This window comes from Zootermopsis nevadensis, unplaced genomic scaffold (genome assembly GCF_977971745.1).
Source record: "Zootermopsis nevadensis isolate Lab colony 2312 unplaced genomic scaffold, Znev_1.0 Znev_ptg000237l, whole genome shotgun sequence".
NCBI classification, from domain to species: Eukaryota; Metazoa; Arthropoda; class Insecta; order Blattodea; family Termopsidae; genus Zootermopsis; species Zootermopsis nevadensis.
The window spans coordinates 90,001-105,000 of NW_028259365.1; the positions used below are offsets into that span (position 1 = coordinate 90,001).

The 15,000-nt window shown below is 50.2% G+C and overlaps 2 non-coding genes across 2 annotated transcripts; both read right to left on the reverse strand.

The window, feature by feature from the left end:
- Nucleotides 1–87: 87 nt before the first annotated feature.
- LOC147870623 (5.8S ribosomal RNA) lies at nt 88–243 on the reverse strand. The gene has a single exon (XR_015533299.1). It is a non-coding gene; the product is annotated as a 5.8S ribosomal RNA (ribosomal RNA).
- Nucleotides 244–1,067: 824 nt separating this feature from the next.
- Nucleotides 1,068–2,985, reverse strand: LOC147870624 (small subunit ribosomal RNA). The gene has a single exon (XR_015533292.1). It is a non-coding gene; the product is annotated as a small subunit ribosomal RNA (ribosomal RNA).
- Nucleotides 2,986–15,000: the final 12,015 nt, after the last annotated feature.

Here is a 15,000-nt window from a genome sequence, read left to right on the forward strand (position 1 = left end):
TGCCTTTATTTCTTTCTTTCTCTTTCTTTCTTTCTTTCCTTCCCTTATTATCTTAAAGACCGCGCGGGCCCACGGGTTTCATGTAGCCGACCCTCAGCCAGGCGTGGTCCGGGATTGGAAATCCAAGGACCGCAATGTGCGTTCGAAACGTCGATGTTCATGTGTCCTGCAGTTCACATGTCGACGCGCAATTAGCTGCGTTCTTCATCGACCCACGAGCCGAGTGATCCACCGCTCAGGGTTGTTTTTCTCTAGATTCGAGCAGAGCTTCGGGTAGGATGCTACTGCTAGTCCCGTAGGACAGGTAGTTGTTATTTTTCGAGGGGGAGCTGCCCCCAGAACAGCGGCACGGTCAGACCGCGCTCCCCTCTCGTTCAAGCGCCGCCGAAACGGCCTTGCGTGGGCAGATAAAGTGGCTTTAAGCCCAGTGCTCGCGGTCGCGCGGGTTGTCCTTGGATCCCTGAGGATCCTCGGAGCCCGCGTGCCGCCGGCACCCACTCACCATCTTTCGCTCCTACTTCCCACCTCGAGGCGGGACGGTCTTGCCGTCCCCCTCCGGGGGATTACTTCGCCGACCTGGACACCTCAGGCCGACGACGTTATCTCCGAGATCCGGCCGCTGCCAGGAAGAGCCGGTCCAATCACAGGCGAGATTACGCCTTCCGCAGAGCCCCGTTCATCTGGTTCATTCTTAATGCCTTCCTTTTATTAATTTTTGATGCGTCTTCCCCTCATTCGGGGGGAGACGGTGCGACTTTCGCCGACCGGTCCCCCCTCAGGTTGACGTCATCTATTTTTCAGTCATCAGTAGTGGTCACATATTATGATGCGTCTTCCCCCTCATGCGGGGGGAGTCGGTGCGACTTTCGCCGACCGGTCCCCCCTCAGGTTGACGTCATCTATTTTTCAGTCATCAGTAGAGGTTGTATTATCATGAATGACCAGACACGGGTACTTCCACGAGAAGGCGGTCCACTCGCAAGCGAGATTACGCACTCCCCCAGAGCCAGCAACCGTCCTCGGTTTCTTAATGCCTTCCTTCTCTGTTCGGTCACTCTCGGTGCCGTTAATGATCCTTCCGCAGGTTCACCTACGGAAACCTTGTTACGACTTTTACTTCCTCTAAATGATCAAGTTCGGGCATCTTCCCGGTGGAATCGAAGGGCCGAAACCCCGCGCCCACCGGTCCGAAGACCTCACTAAATCATTCAATCGGTAGTAGCGACGGGCGGTGTGTACAAAGGGCAGGGACGTAATCAACGCGAGCTTATGACTCGCGCTTACTGGGAATTCCTCGTTCATGGGGAACAATTGCAAGCCCCAATCCCTAGCACGAAGGAGGTTCAGCGGGTTACCCGGACCTTTCGGCCAGGGAGGACACGCTGATTCCTTCAGTGTAGCGCGCGTGCGGCCCAGAACATCTAAGGGCATCACAGACCTGTTATTGCTCAATCTCGTGCGGCTAGAAGCCGCCTGTCCCTCTAAGAAGATTAGGAGTCGCCGGTAGCACAGAGGATACCGGATGCGACTATTTAGCAGGCTAGAGTCTCGTTCGTTATCGGAATTAACCAGACAAATCGCTCCACCAACTAAGAACGGCCATGCACCACCACCCACCGAATCAAGAAAGAGCTCTCAATCTGTCAATCCTCCCGGTGTCTGGGCCTGGTGAGGTTTCCCGTGTTGAGTCAAATTAAGCCGCAGGCTCCACTCCTGGTGGTGCCCTTCCGTCAATTCCTTTAAGTTTCAGCTTTGCAACCATACTTCCCCCGGAACCCAAAAGCTTTGGTTTCCCGGAAGCCGCCCGCCGAGTCATCGGAGGAACTTCGGCGGATTGCTGGCTGGCATCGTTTATGGTTAGAACTAGGGCGGTATCTGATCGCCTTCGAACCTCTAACTTTCGTTCTTGATCAGAGAAAACATTCTTGGCAAATGCTTTCGCTTCTGTCCGTCTTGCGACGATCCAAGAATTTCACCTCTAACGTCGCAATACGAATGCCCCCGTCTGTCCCTTTTGATCATTACCTCGGGGCTTCCGAAAACCAACAAAATAGAACCGAGGTCCTATTCCATTATTCCATGCACTCGGTATTCAGGCGGCTGCTGCCTGCTTTAAGCACTCTAATTTGTTCAAAGTAAAAGTGCCGGCCCATCGTGACACTCGGTCAAGAGCACCGCGACGGGATTGTGTAGGCCCTCCCCGAGACGACCCGAGGCGTGGGAGCGTCGCCGCCCCCATCGCCCGCGGGCGCCGGCTCGGGCCACCGGCAGGACGTCCGCACGTGCGTGCCAGTTAGACACCGACGGGCGGTGAACCGGCAGCGTGGGACACAAGTCCGACTACGAGCTTTTTAACCGCAACAGCTTTAATATACGCTATTGGAGCTGGAATTACCGCGGCTGCTGGCACCAGACTTGCCCTCCAATGGATACTCGTTAAAGTCTTTAGAGTGTACTCATTCCGATTACGGGGCCTCGGATGAGTCCCGTATCGTTATTTTTCGTCACTACCTCCCCGTGCCGGGAGTGGGTAATTTGCGCGCCTGCTGCCTTCCTTGGATGTGGTAGCCGTTTCTCAGGCTCCCTCTCCGGAATCGAACCCTGATTCCCCGTTACCCGTTACAACCATGGTAGGCGCAGAGCCTACCATCGACAGTTGATAAGGCAGACATTTGAAAGATGCGTCGCCGGTTCGTAGACCGTGCGATCCGCCTCCATTTATTCAGAGTCACCAAGGCAAACGGCCGCGTGAGCGACCGATTGGTTTTGATCTAATAAAAGCGTCCCGACCGTCTCCGGTCGGGACTCGGTTGCATGTATTAGCTCTAGAATTACCACAGTTATCCAAGTAACTGTCCACCATCTAAGGAACCATAACTGATTTAATGAGCCATTCGCGGTTTCACCTTAATTTGGCTTGCACTGAGACATGCATGGCTTAATCTTTGAGACAAGCATATGACTACTGGCAGGATCAACCAGGGAACCGAAGACTCACTTGGAGCTCGTTCCTCCCCCTCCACGCGGTCCCGGATGGGTCCGGCGAGGGGGTCCAGTTCATACTTCAACGCTCGCACTCCGTGCGCCCCTGCGAGCAGGGGCCACTTCGTGCCGTTAGGGGGACGCCACGTGAGCGCCCCCAGAACCGTGGTGCCATTAGGGCACCCTTCCCTCTCTTCACTCGACATGCATAAGCGCCGAAGCGCCGTTTGGCATCGCGAGTCTAGCACGCGCCCGGACTACGAGTGAGTCGGTTGCAGTGTGTCCACGATACGCCGCCTATAGACCGTGTCCGGGGGACAGAGGGCCGCGGCATCGCGGTGGCGAAGGGTTTGCCGGGAAGGGGAACGAAGCCGGCCTTTTTCGTAAAATCGTTCCCCTGTTGCTTGCCGGGAAGGTGGACGAACCCGGTCTCTCTCGTAAAATCGTCCACCTGCTGCTTGCCGGGAAGGGGAACGAAGCCGGTCTTTTTCGTAAAATCGTTCCCCTGTTGCTTGCCGGGAAGGTGGACGAACCCGGTCTTTATCGTCAAATCGTCCACCTGCTGGTTGCCGGGAAGGGGAACGAAGCCGGCCTTTTTCGTAAAATCGTTCCCCTGTTGCTTGCCGGGAAGGAGGACGAACCCGGTCTTTATCGTCAAATCGTCCTCCTGTTGCTTGCCGGAAAGGGGAACGAAGCCGGCCTTTTTCGTAAAATCGTTCCCCTGTTGCTTGCCGGGAAGGTGGACGAACCCGGTCTCTCTCGTAAAATCGTCCACCTGCTGCTTGCCGGGAAGGGGAACGAAGCCGGTCTTTTTCGTAAAATCGTTCCCCTGTTGCTTGCCGGGAAGGTGGACGAACCCGGTCTTTATCGTCAAATCGTCCACCTGCTGCTTGCCGGGAAGGGGAACGAAGCCGGCCTTTTTCGTAAAATCGTTCCCCTGTTGCTTGCCGGGAAGGAGGACGAACCCGGTCTTTAACGTCAAATCGTCCTCCTGTTGCTTGCCGGAAAGGGGAACGAAGCCGGCCTTCTTCGTAAAATCGTTCCCCTGTTGCTTGCCGGGAAGGTGGACGAACCCGGTCTTTCTCGTAAAATCGTCCACCTGCTGCTTGCCGGGAAGGGGAACGAAGCCGGCCTTTTTCGTAAAATCGTTCCCCTGCCGGGCGGAGGACGGACCCGGGCTTTTCTTCCGTCAGTTGTGTCCTCCTGATGTATCCAGACACCACCCAAGGCTCAGGAATCGTCTTATGCGGAAAAAGGGCCAATTTATCAGCGACGCATCCGTTAGTTCAACTAGAGGAAGTGTGAAATTTTCCTACAAAATAAGGTGCCAGCGCGGCGTTTTCAGGGGAGACTCGTAACGTCTGAGCCTCAGAGAGCGCGACCCGGCCGAATGCGAGCGGCAGGTCCCCTAAAATCGGCCTACCTAACACGCACGGATGGGACTTTGAAATCTGAAGACGTGGAGGGCACGAACGGGAATATATATGCGGCAGAAGCCAGAGACACCGCCGGCAGCCTCACCGTGACCGCACGAGAAGTCGTCACTTGCGCCAATCTTGCACTCGAGTGCCGAGTCACCTACGAGCAGACCCCTGCTTCTGCCTGTCCATTGAGGGCAGCCGAGCACGCGATTCCCCAGGAGACGGACTTCTGTACACTTGTGCCCCTCTTGCCCTAAACGGGGTTCGAGCAGCGCGGGGAGAGGAATTCAGTCCCCGGCGGATGCGCGCTCGTTCTAAGTGCAGCTTCCGAGAGGCCGCCCGTGAAGGCCATCACTTGTGCCACTCTTGCACTCGGAATCGAGTGCCGACTCGAACCGGAGCCTCCGCCGGCCACTGCGTGGGTTGACGGGCGCCGACCCCGATGAAGACGGCGATCGGTGCACATGTGCCCCCCATGCCCTAAACGGGGTTCGAGCAGCGCGGGGAGAGGAATTCAGTCCCCGGCGGATGCGCGCTCGTTCTAAGTGCAGCTTCCCAGAGGCCGCCCGTTAAGGCCTTCACATGTGCCACTCTTGCACTCGTAGATGAGTGCCGACTCGAGCCCGAGTCTCCGCCGGACACCGCGCGTGATGACGTGCGCCAACCCCGATGGACACGGCGGTCGGTGCACTTGTGCTCCACTTGCCCTAAACGGTTGCAAGTAGAGCGGGCCGAGGCCAGCAGTCCCCCGGCGGATGCGCGCTGGTTCTAAGTGCAGCTTCCCAGAGGCCGCCCGTGAAGGCCGTCACGTGTGCCGCTCTTGCACTCGGAATCGAGTGCCGACTCGAACCGGAGCCTCCGCCGGCCACTGCGTGGGTTGACGGGCGCCGTCCCCGATGAAGACGGCGATCGGTGCACATGTGCCCCTCTTGCCCTAAACGGGGTTCGAGCAGCGCGGGGAGAGGTCTTCAGTCTCCCGCGGATGCACGCTGGTACTAAGGGCCGGCTCACAGAAGCCACCTGTAAAGGCCGTCACATGTGCCACTCTTGCACTCGTAGTCGAGGGCCGACTCGAGCCCGAGCCTCCGCCGGACACCGCGCGTGTTGACGTGCGCCAACCCCGATGGACACGGCGGTCGGTGCATTTGTGCCCCACTTGCACTAAACGGTTGCAAGTACACCGGGCCGAGGAAAGCATTCCCCCGCGGTTGTCCGCTGGTACTAAGTGCAGCTTCCCAGAGGCCGCCCGTGAAGGCCGTCACGTGTGCCACTCTTGCACTCGGAATCGAGTGCCGACTCGAACCGGAGCCTCCGCCGGCCACTGCGCGGGTTGACGGGCGCCGACCCCGTTGAAGACGGCGATCGGTGCACATGTGCCACTCTTGCCCTAAACGGGGATCGAGCGGCGCGGGACGAGGCCTGCAGTCCCCCGCGTTGCCCGGTGGTACTGAGGGCAATCTCCCAGAGGCCGCCCGTGAACGCCGTTACTTGTGTCACTCTTGCACTCAGTGCCCTGTGCCGACTCGAACCCGAGACTCGGCCGGTCTTCGCAGGCAACAGCGCGGGTTGACCACAAATTACACGGCGGTCGATACACTTGTGCCCCTCTTGCCCTAAACGGTCGCAAGTAGCGCGGGCCGAGGCCTGCAGTCCCTCGCTGTTGTCCGCTGGTACTAGGGGCAGCTTCCCAGAGGCCGCCCGTGAAGACCATCACTTGTGCCACTCTTGCACTCAGGCTCGAGTGCCGACTCGAACCCGAGACTCGACCAGTCTTCGCCGGCCACTGAGCGGGGTGACGGGCGCCGACCCCAAAGGACACGGCGGTCGGTGCACTTGTGCCACTCTTGCCCTAAACGGGGATCGAGCGGCGCGGGTCGAGGCCTGCAGTCCCCCGCGTTGCCCGGTGGTACTGAGGGCAATCTCCCAGAGGCCGCCCGTGAACGCCGTTACTTGTGTCACTCTTGCACTCAGTGTCCTGTGCCGACTCGAACCCGAGACTCGGCCGGTCTTCGCCGGCCACTGAGCGGGGTGACGGGCGCCGACCCCAAAGGACACGGCGGTCGGTGCACTTGTGCCACTCTTGCCCTAAACTGCCTCAGCCAACGCGGGGCGGAAGCGCGAATGGCCTGCCGGCGACAGGGTCCCCGGCGGCCGGTAGTCCAATCTCAGACTTCCCCCTGCTCGAGGAGAGCCTCGCTCGCCAAGCTCATATACTATAGTCTGGACCCCCCTTATCTCAGCATTCGTCAGTCACGGAAGAGGCAGAGCCGCGGACACCGGCGGATGGCCCCTCGGCTGCCGCCAGAAATTTTAATTAAGTTTTTCTCTTCCTTAATCATTTCCGATCATACTAAATTTTGTATATGTTCGAATACATACACATACTTACTTATATAACCGCTTTATTTAATATTTTTCTGCACTTTAGAAATTTTCGGACTCAAGTAACACGCACGGTGGGACATAGCCGCAGAACTGATTTCAAGTACCACGCACCACGGGACATAGCCGCAGAATTCGTACCGTCCAAGTAAGGCCCACCTAACACAGCGGTAATTTATTTTTAATCTATTAACGATTTTATTAAGCACAGCAAGCCCAATTTTCTTCAATTATGTGTATTTTTCTGCATTTTGGAAATTTTTTGGACTTAGCCGCTGAAGCGACTCAACTAACACGCACGGTCGGACATAGCCGCAGAACTGATTTCAAGTACCACGCACCACGGGACATAGCCGCAGAATTCGTCCCGTCCAAGTAAGGCCCACCTAACACAGCGGAAATTTATTTTTAGTCAATTAACGGCATTACTATGCACAGCAAGGCCAACTTTCTTCAATTATGAATATTTTTCTGCATTTTGGAAATTTTCGGACTTAGCCGCTGAAGCGACTCAACTAACACGCACGGTCGGACATAGCCGCAGAACTGGTTTCAAGTACCACGCACCACGGGACATAGCCGCAGAATTCGTACCGTCCAAGTAAGGCCCACCTAACACAGCGGAAATTTATTTTTAATCTATTAACGATTTTATTAAGCACAGCAAGCCCAATTTTCTTCAATTATGTGTATTTTTCTGCATTTTGGAAATTTTTTGGACTTAGCCGCTGAAGCGACTCAACTAACACGCACGGTCGGACATAGCCGCAGAACTGGTTTCAAGTACCACGCACCACGGGACATAGCCGCAGAATTCGTACCGTCCAAGTAAGGCCCACCTAACACAGCGGAAATTTATTTTTAATCTATTAACGATATTATTAAGCACAGCAAGGCCAATTTTCTTCAATTATGTATATTTTTCTGCATTTTGGAAATTTTCGGACTTAGCCGCTGAAGCGACTCAAGTAACACGCACGGTGGGACATAGCCGCAGAACTGATTTCAAGTACCACGCACCACGGGACATAGCCGCAGAATTCGTACCGTCCAAGTAAGGCCCAGCTAACACAGCGGAAATTTATTTTTAATCTATTAACGATATTATTAAGCACAGCAAGCCCAATTTTCTTCAATTATGTGTATTTTTCTGCATTTTGGAAATTTTTTGGACTTAGCCGCTGAAGCGACTCAACTAACACGCACGGTCGGACATAGCCGCAGAACTGGTTTCAAGTACCACGCACCACGGGACAGCCGCAGAATTCGTACCGTCCAAGTAAGGCCCAGCTAACACAGCGGAAATTTATTTTTAATCTATTAACGATATTATTAAGCACAGCAAGCCCAATTTTCTTCAATTATGTGTATTTTTCTGCATTTTGGAAATTTTTTGGACTTAGCCGCTGAAGCGACTCAACTAACACGCACGGTCGGACATAGCCGCAGAACTGATTTCAAGTACCACGCACCACGGGACATAGCCGCAGAATTCGTCCCGTCCAAGTAAGGCCCACCTAACACAGCGGAAATTTATTTTTAGTCAATTAACGGCATTACTATGCACAGCAAGGCCAACTTTCTTCAATTATGAATATTTTTCTGCATTTTGGAAATTTTCGGACTTAGCCGCTGAAGCGACTCAACTAACACGCACGGTCGGACATAGCCGCAGAACTGGTTTCAAGTACCACGCACCACGGGACATAGCCGCAGAATTCGTACCGTCCAAGTAAGGCCCACCTAACACAGCGGAAATTTATTTTTAATCTATTAACGATTTTATTAAGCACAGCAAGCCCAATTTTCTTCAATTATGTGTATTTTTCTGCATTTTGGAAATTTTTTGGACTTAGCCGCTGAAGCGACTCAACTAACACGCACGGTCGGACATAGCCGCAGAACTGGTTTCAAGTACCACGCACCACGGGACATAGCCGCAGAATTCGTACCGTCCAAGTAAGGCCCACCTAACACAGCGGAAATTTATTTTTAATCTATTAACGATATTATTAAGCACAGCAAGGCCAATTTTCTTCAATTATGTATATTTTTCTGCATTTTGGAAATTTTCGGACTTAGCCGCTGAAGCGACTCAAGTAACACGCACGGTGGGACATAGCCGCAGAACTGATTTCAAGTACCACGCACCACGGGACATAGCCGCAGAATTCGTACCGTCCAAGTAAGGCCCAGCTAACACAGCGGAAATTTATTTTTAATCTATTAACGATATTATTAAGCACAGCAAGCCCAATTTTCTTCAATTATGTGTATTTTTCTGCATTTTGGAAATTTTTTGGACTTAGCCGCTGAAGCGACTCAACTAACACGCACGGTCGGACATAGCCGCAGAACTGGTTTCAAGTACCACGCACCACGGGACAGCCGCAGAATTCGTACCGTCCAAGTAAGGCCCAGCCTACACAGCGGAAATTTATTTTTAATCTATTAACGATATTATTAAGCACAGCAAGCCCAATTTTCTTCAATTATGTGTATTTTTCTGCATTTTGGAAATTTTTTGGACTTAGCCGCTGAAGCGACTCAACTAACACGCACGGTCGGACATAGCCGCAGAACTGGTTTCAAGTACCACGCACCACGGGACATAGCCGCAGAATTCGTACCGTCCAAGTAAGGCCCACCTAACACAGCGGAAATTTATTTTTAGTCAATTAACGGCATTACTATGCACAGCAAGGCCAACTTTCTTCAATTATGAATATTTTTCTGCATTTTGGAAATTTTCGGACTTAGCCGCTGAAGCGACTCAACTAACACGCACGGTCGGACATAGCCGCAGAACTGGTTTCAAGTACCACGCACCACGGGACATAGCCGCAGAATTCGTACCGTCCAAGTAAGGCCCACCTAACACAGCGGAAATTTATTTTTAGTCAATTAACGGCATTACTATGCACAGCAAGGCCAATTTTCTTCAATTATGAATATTTTTCTGCATTTTGGAAATTTTCGGACTTAGCCGCTGAAGCGACTCAACTAACACGCACGGTCGGACATAGCCGCAGAACTGATTTCAAGTACCACGCACCACGGGACATAGCCGCAGAATTCGTACCGTCCAAGTAAGGCCCACCTAACACAGCGGAAATTTATTTTTAATCTATTAACGATATTATTAAGCACAGCAAGGCCAATTTTCTTCAATTATGTATATTTTTCTGCATTTTGGAAATTTTCGGACTTAGCCGCTGAAGCGACTCAAGTAACACGCACGGTGGGACATAGCCGCAGAACTGATTTCAAGTACCACGCACCACGGGACATAGCCGCAGAATTCGTACCGTCCAAGTAAGGCCCAGCTAACACAGCGGAAATTTATTTTTAATCTATTAACGATATTATTAAGCACAGCAAGCCCAATTTTCTTCAATTATGTGTATTTTTCTGCATTTTGGAAATTTTTTGGACTTAGCCGCTGAAGCGACTCAACTAACACGCACGGTCGGACATAGCCGCAGAACTGGTTTCAAGTACCACGCACCACGGGACAGCCGCAGAATTCGTACCGTCCAAGTAAGGCCCAGCTAACACAGCGGAAATTTATTTTTAATCTATTAACGATATTATTAAGCACAGCAAGCCCAATTTTCTTCAATTATGTGTATTTTTCTGCATTTTGGAAATTTTTTGGACTTAGCCGCTGAAGCGACTCAACTAACACGCACGGTCGGACATAGCCGCAGAACTGATTTCAAGTACCACGCACCACGGGACATAGCCGCAGAATTCGTCCCGTCCAAGTAAGGCCCACCTAACACAGCGGAAATTTATTTTTAGTCAATTAACGGCATTACTATGCACAGCAAGGCCAACTTTCTTCAATTATGAATATTTTTCTGCATTTTGGAAATTTTCGGACTTAGCCGCTGAAGCGACTCAACTAACACGCACGGTCGGACATAGCCGCAGAACTGGTTTCAAGTACCACGCACCACGGGACATAGCCGCAGAATTCGTACCGTCCAAGTAAGGCCCACCTAACACAGCGGAAATTTATTTTTAATCTATTAACGATTTTATTAAGCACAGCAAGCCCAATTTTCTTCAATTATGTGTATTTTTCTGCATTTTGGAAATTTTTTGGACTTAGCCGCTGAAGCGACTCAACTAACACGCACGGTCGGACATAGCCGCAGAACTGGTTTCAAGTACCACGCACCACGGGACATAGCCGCAGAATTCGTACCGTCCAAGTAAGGCCCACCTAACACAGCGGAAATTTATTTTTAATCTATTAACGATATTATTAAGCACAGCAAGGCCAATTTTCTTCAATTATGTATATTTTTCTGCATTTTGGAAATTTTCGGACTTAGCCGCTGAAGCGACTCAAGTAACACGCACGGTGGGACATAGCCGCAGAACTGATTTCAAGTACCACGCACCACGGGACATAGCCGCAGAATTCGTACCGTCCAAGTAAGGCCCAGCTAACACAGCGGAAATTTATTTTTAATCTATTAACGATATTATTAAGCACAGCAAGCCCAATTTTCTTCAATTATGTGTATTTTTCTGCATTTTGGAAATTTTTTGGACTTAGCCGCTGAAGCGACTCAACTAACACGCACGGTCGGACATAGCCGCAGAACTGGTTTCAAGTACCACGCACCACGGGACAGCCGCAGAATTCGTACCGTCCAAGTAAGGCCCAGCCTACACAGCGGAAATTTATTTTTAATCTATCAACGATATTATTAAGCACAGCAAGCCCAATTTTCTTCAATTATGTGTATTTTTCTGCATTTTGGAAATTTTTTGGACTTAGCCGCTGAAGCGACTCAACTAACACGCACGGTCGGACATAGCCGCAGAACTGGTTTCAAGTACCACGCACCACGGGACATAGCCGCAGAATTCGTACCGTCCAAGTAAGGCCCACCTAACACAGCGGAAATTTATTTTTAGTCAATTAACGGCATTACTATGCACAGCAAGGCCAACTTTCTTCAATTATGAATATTTTTCTGCATTTTGGAAATTTTCGGACTTAGCCGCTGAAGCGACTCAACTAACACGCACGGTCGGACATAGCCGCAGAACTGGTTTCAAGTACCACGCACCACGGGACATAGCCGCAGAATTCGTACCGTCCAAGTAAGGCCCACCTAACACAGCGGAAATTTATTTTTAGTCAATTAACGGCATTACTATGCACAGCAAGGCCAATTTTCTTCAATTATGAATATTTTTCTGCATTTTGGAAATTTTCGGACTTAGCCGCTGAAGCGACTCAACTAACACGCACGGTCGGACATAGCCGCAGAACTGATTTCAAGTACCACGCACCACGGGACATAGCCGCAGAATTCGTACCGTCCAAGTAAGGCCCACCTAACACAGCGGAAATTTATTTTTAATCTATTAACGATATTATTAAGCACAGCAAGGCCAATTTTCTTCAATTATGTATATTTTTCTGCATTTTGGAAATTTTCGGACTTAGCCGCTGAAGCGACTCAAGTAACACGCACGGTGGGACATAGCCGCAGAACTGATTTCAAGTACCACGCACCACGGGACATAGCCGCAGAATTCGTACCGTCCAAGTAAGGCCCAGCTAACACAGCGGAAATTTATTTTTAATCTATTAACGATATTATTAAGCACAGCAAGCCCAATTTTCTTCAATTATGTGTATTTTTCTGCATTTTGGAAATTTTTTGGACTTAGCCGCTGAAGCGACTCAACTAACACGCACGGTCGGACATAGCCGCAGAACTGGTTTCAAGTACCACGCACCACGGGACATAGCCGCAGAATTCGTACCGTCCAAGTAAGGCCCACCTAACACAGCGGAAATTTATTTTTAGTCAATTAACGGCATTACTATGCACAGCAAGGCCAACTTTCTTCAATTATGAATATTTTTCTGCATTTTGGAAATTTTCGGACTTAGCCGCTGAAGCGACTCAACTAACACGCACGGTCGGACATAGCCGCAGAACTGGTTTCAAGTACCACGCACCACGGGACATAGCCGCAGAATTCGTACCGTCCAAGTAAGGCCCACCTAACACAGCGGAAATTTATTTTTAATCTATTAACGATATTATTAAGCACAGCAAGGCCAACTTTCTTCAATTATGTGTATTTTTCTGCATTTTGGAAATTTTCGGACTTAGCCGCTGAAGCGACTCAACTAACACGCACGGTGGGACATAGCCGCAGAACTGATTTCAAGTACCACGCACCACGGGACATAGCCGCAGAATTCGTACCGTCCAAGTAAGGCCCAGCTAACACAGCGGAAATTTATTTTTAATCTATTAACGATATTATTAAGCACAGCAAGCCCAATTTTCTTCAATTATGTGTATTTTTCTGCATTTTGGAAATTTTTTGGACTTAGCCGCTGAAGCGACTCAACTAACACGCACGGTCGGACATAGCCGCAGAACTGGTTTCAAGTACCACGCACCACGGGACAGCCGCAGAATTCGTACCGTCCAAGTAAGGCCCAGCTAACACAGCGGAAATTTATTTTTAATCTATTAACGATATTATTAAGCACAGCAAGCCCAATTTTCTTCAATTATGTGTATTTTTCTGCATTTTGGAAATTTTTTGGACTTAGCCGCTGAAGCGACTCAACTAACACGCACGGTCGGACATAGCCGCAGAACTGGTTTCAAGTACCACGCACCACGGGACATAGCCGCAGAATTCGTACCGTCCAAGTAAGGCCCACCTAACACAGCGGAAATTTATTTTTAGTCAATTAACGGCATTACTATGCACAGCAAGGCCAACTTTCTTCAATTATGAATATTTTTCTGCATTTTGGAAATTTTCGGACTTAGCCGCTGAAGCGACTCAACTAACACGCACGGTCGGACATAGCCGCAGAACTGATTTCAAGTACCACGCACCACGGGACATAGCCGCAGAATTCGTACCGTCCAAGTAAGGCCCACCTAACACAGCGGAAATTTATTTTTAATCTATTAACGATATTATTAAGCACAGCAAGGCCAATTTTCTTCAATTATGTATATTTTTCTGCATTTTGGAAATTTTCGGACTTAGCCGCTGAAGCGACTCAAGTAACACGCACGGTGGGACATAGCCGCAGAACTGATTTCAAGTACCACGCACCACGGGACATAGCCGCAGAATTCGTACCGTCCAAGTAAGGCCCAGCTAACACAGCGGAAATTTATTTTTAATCTATTAACGATATTATTAAGCACAGCAAGCCCAATTTTCTTCAATTATGTGTATTTTTCTGCATTTTGGAAATTTTTTGGACTTAGCCGCTGAAGCGACTCAACTAACACGCACGGTGGGACATAGCCGCAGAACTGATTTCAAGTACCACGCACCACGGGACATAGCCGCAGAATTCGTACCGTCCAAGTAAGGCCCAGCTAACACAGCGGAAATTTATTTTTAATCTATTAACGATATTATTAAGCACAGCAAGCCCAATTTTCTTCAATTATGTGTATTTTTCTGCATTTTGGAAATTTTTTGGACTTAGCCGCTGAAGCGACTCAACTAACACGCACGGTCGGACATAGCCGCAGAACTGGTTTCAAGTACCACGCACCACGGGACAGCCGCAGAATTCGTACCGTCCAAGTAAGGCCCAGCTAACACAGCGGAAATTTATTTTTAATCTATTAACGATATTATTAAGCACAGCAAGCCCAATTTTCTTCAATTATGTGTATTTTTCTGCATTTTGGAAATTTTTTGGACTTAGCCGCTGAAGCGACTCAACTAACACGCACGGTCGGACATAGCCGCAGAACTGGTTTCAAGTACCACGCACCACGGGACATAGCCGCAGAATTCGTACCGTCCAAGTAAGGCCCACCTAACACAGCGGAAATTTATTTTTAGTCAATTAACGGCATTACTATGCACAGCAAGGCCAACTTTCTTCAATTATGAATATTTTTCTGCATTTTGGAAATTTTCGGACTTAGCCGCTGAAGCGACTCAACTAACACGCACGGTCGGACATAGCCGCAGAACTGGTTTCAAGTACCACGCACCACGGGACATAGCCGCAGAATTCGTACCGTCCAAGTAAGGCCCACCTAACACAGCGGAAATTTATTTTTAGTCAATTAACGGCATTACTATGCACAGCAAGGCCAATTTTCTTCAATTATGAATATTTTTCTGCATTTTGGAAATTTTCGGACTTAGCCGCTGAAGCGACTCAACTAACACGCAC